A 3026-nucleotide genomic window follows, 5' to 3' on the forward strand; every position below is an offset into this window, starting at 1 on the left:
GCAGTGGCGTCTGGCGACGAAAGTGTGACGGGGCGGCGTTTTGGCGTGGACGGGGAGGAGCGTTGTGGCGCACTGCAGCGGCGTAGCTCATAGTTTCTGGCTCGGGCGGCGGTGTTTCGGGAATTCGAAGCGATTGCCGGACTTCTTCTCGCACGATGTCGGCGATCGAATCCACTTGAGGCTGCGCCGAAGGCAACAGTTTGCGCAGCTCTTCCCGCACGATCGCTCGGATCGTTTCACGCAGGTCGTCGGAGTCACTGGCTTGAGCAGCAGCGCATTCTGGAGTCAGGCGACGATTATACTGTCTGGTGCGCATGTCCAGCGTTTTTGCGATGGTGGTCGCCTCGGATACAAATTCTTGGACGGTGTTCGGTGGATTCCTCATTAGTCCCGCGAAGAGCTCCTGTTTCACCCCTCGCATGAGGAAACGAACTTTCTTTTCCTCAGGCATGTCTGGGTCAGCGTGACGGAATAGGCGGGTCATCTCCTCTGTGAAAATTCCAACCTTTTCATTTGGTAGCTGAACCCGGGTCTCGAGTAGAGCAGCGGCCCTCTCTTTGCGAGCGACAATTGCGAACGTTTGAAGAAATGCGCCACAGAAGACATCCCACGTTCGGAGCGTGGACTCCCGATTCTCTAGCCAGGTCCTTGCGGTGTCTTCCAGGTAGAAGTACACACGACGGAGCTTTTCTTCGTTGTCCCAGTGGTTGAGGGCGGCCACACGGTCGTATGTTTCTAGCCAGGTTTCCGGGTCTTCAAACGATGAGCCATGGAACGTTGGTGGTTCCCTGGGTTGATGAATGACGATCGCGCGCTGGGACGCTCCGGTTGTCATTGTCGCTGCAGTCGAGGTCATGGTCTTGGTCTTCCGCGCCTTGTTTAGTAGCAGGCCGTACTCCGGTGGGAGACGTTGCTGTCGGCGGCTCGTTCGCTGCTCTTGGTTGGCGTCGGTGTCTTCTCCGCGAAGGGGGCTGGGTTCACGGCTTGACGGGGGCGTCCGGTACATGAACGAAGCAGCACCTCCACCAGATGTCATGGAATCGCGACGTGGCCAAAGACAAAAAACTTCGTGTTGGGATTTAACTGTTTATTTGGGCGAACCTGTGCCCAGTAAAGGGAAAGCCTAATTACAGCAGCAGTCTTGCACAGATAGCAGTCTCGGACTGATAGCGGCGAACGCAGCGTCGGCCTTCGATCAACAACTGACAAGCGGCGAAGCACGTCGGCATTTATACTCTTGCCGTCGAATGTTCTAGCGTTATCGCTGGCGGTGGCGTAGCTTCCAGAACAATCTGTACCGTTCGCACAGTGGGCGTAATCTTATCGAAATGATCTACTACAGTCCGGAACCTTCTAGAAAACTGCAGGCGCGGTTTGCGCTGAGAATCGTGTGGTGTTTTGGGACGATAACAAAAACTTGGGAAATGGAACGTGGCAATACAACACCATACGCTTTATCGTGATCTGAAATTCGGACGTCCATTTCAGAACACTTGCATGTGTGTGAATATAAACAAACATTCGCGATACTGCGCCGCCAAAAGCGAAGTACTCCGTTATAGCTCAGAACGTCATTGGGGTGTTTTGTAGCTACCTTACCGATGAACCTGCCACTTTATGATGTTAGTGATATAGAATGTACACTACCGTTCACTGTTAAAGGGAAAACTCTCATGAGCATCTATCATATTGTGGGCCCCACAACTGCGAGTAGACGTAGACACATTGTTCGTGAATGGTGCTAGTCTATCAAAAGGAGTCATAGAAGTCAACCAGCAGTATTTTTATGCTGATGTAAGCCACTATGCTTTTTCCAGAGAGCGAAATCCTGACATGGTGCAAAATAAATTGTGAACCCGTATGCACATGTTTAAGCTACAGTTCCCTCTTTCAACGTTGTATGACAGGCCTGCCAGGACAGTTTCTAAAAACAGCAGTACTTATAGACGCTCTATATAACCAATATGGGGAACATATTTCAGTGAGCCTACGCGGAATACTGACGTACCATTCTACCGTGAAGACGGTTCAGCATAAAAATGAAACACTCTGACAAGCCGAGTCGTATTGCTCGCAGTTGAGAAATCTAGTCGTGGGTAAGAAAAAGAATAATACAGCTGGTGATAAAACACTATTCGGCACTTCATATTTTGACACATATTTTCGTTTTGAACAACGATAGAATGGTCTTGCTCAAATAAAGCCCCAACACTTTTGTGGAGCATGTGGAATAAAATTTGAAGAGTGAATAGTGCTGATAGCCCCGCCACGGTGGTCTAGTGGCTAAGGTACTCGGCTGCTGACCTGCAGGTCGCGGGATCGAATTCCGGCTGTGGCGGCTGCCATTTCGATGGAGGCGGAAATGTTGTAGGCCCGTGTACTCAGATTTGGGTGCACGTTAAAGAACCCCATTTCGACCACCTGCAGGTGGTCGAAATTTTCGGAGCCCTCCTATACGGCGTCTCTCATAATCATATGGTGGTTTTGGGACGTTAAACCCCACAAATCAATCAATAGCGCTGATAGTTGCAGCGTTTACTATACTCCACATTTATTTAAATTTCACATGAATTTATTGAAGTGTATCACTCAATGCCCATCACCACTGCCTTAAAATCAACGAATATTCTCATATGACACCAATAATGTTTATACTCCAGGTTCATTTTTCGTCATCGCCCTCACCATGAGGTTCCTTACAATGTCTAAATTCATGACACTGCCTCTGGCACCGTGTTTTTCATGTGCGTGTGAAAACATGCTAGTGCAGCCGATGAAAAGCACCGGTAGTCTCTCGTCGTGTGAAAGGTCCATAAAGGGGCGAAGGAGGTCTTGTAGGATAGAGCGTACAAGGGACAAGAACTGCGTATTTTTATCGGCCGGGCGCTTTCGCAAGCGCCTTAGCTTGGCAGGTATCAGCAGACGTCTCATACTCTTCTTGTACGTGCTGTGTTCCTAGTGCTAAACTTGCGCTGCAGCGTTAAACTGTGCAAGGGTCATAATAATAAGAAGAAGATCTCTTGAGG

This window comes from Rhipicephalus microplus, chromosome 8 (assembly GCF_043290135.1).
Source record: "Rhipicephalus microplus isolate Deutch F79 chromosome 8, USDA_Rmic, whole genome shotgun sequence".
NCBI classification, from domain to species: Eukaryota; Metazoa; Arthropoda; class Arachnida; order Ixodida; family Ixodidae; genus Rhipicephalus; species Rhipicephalus microplus.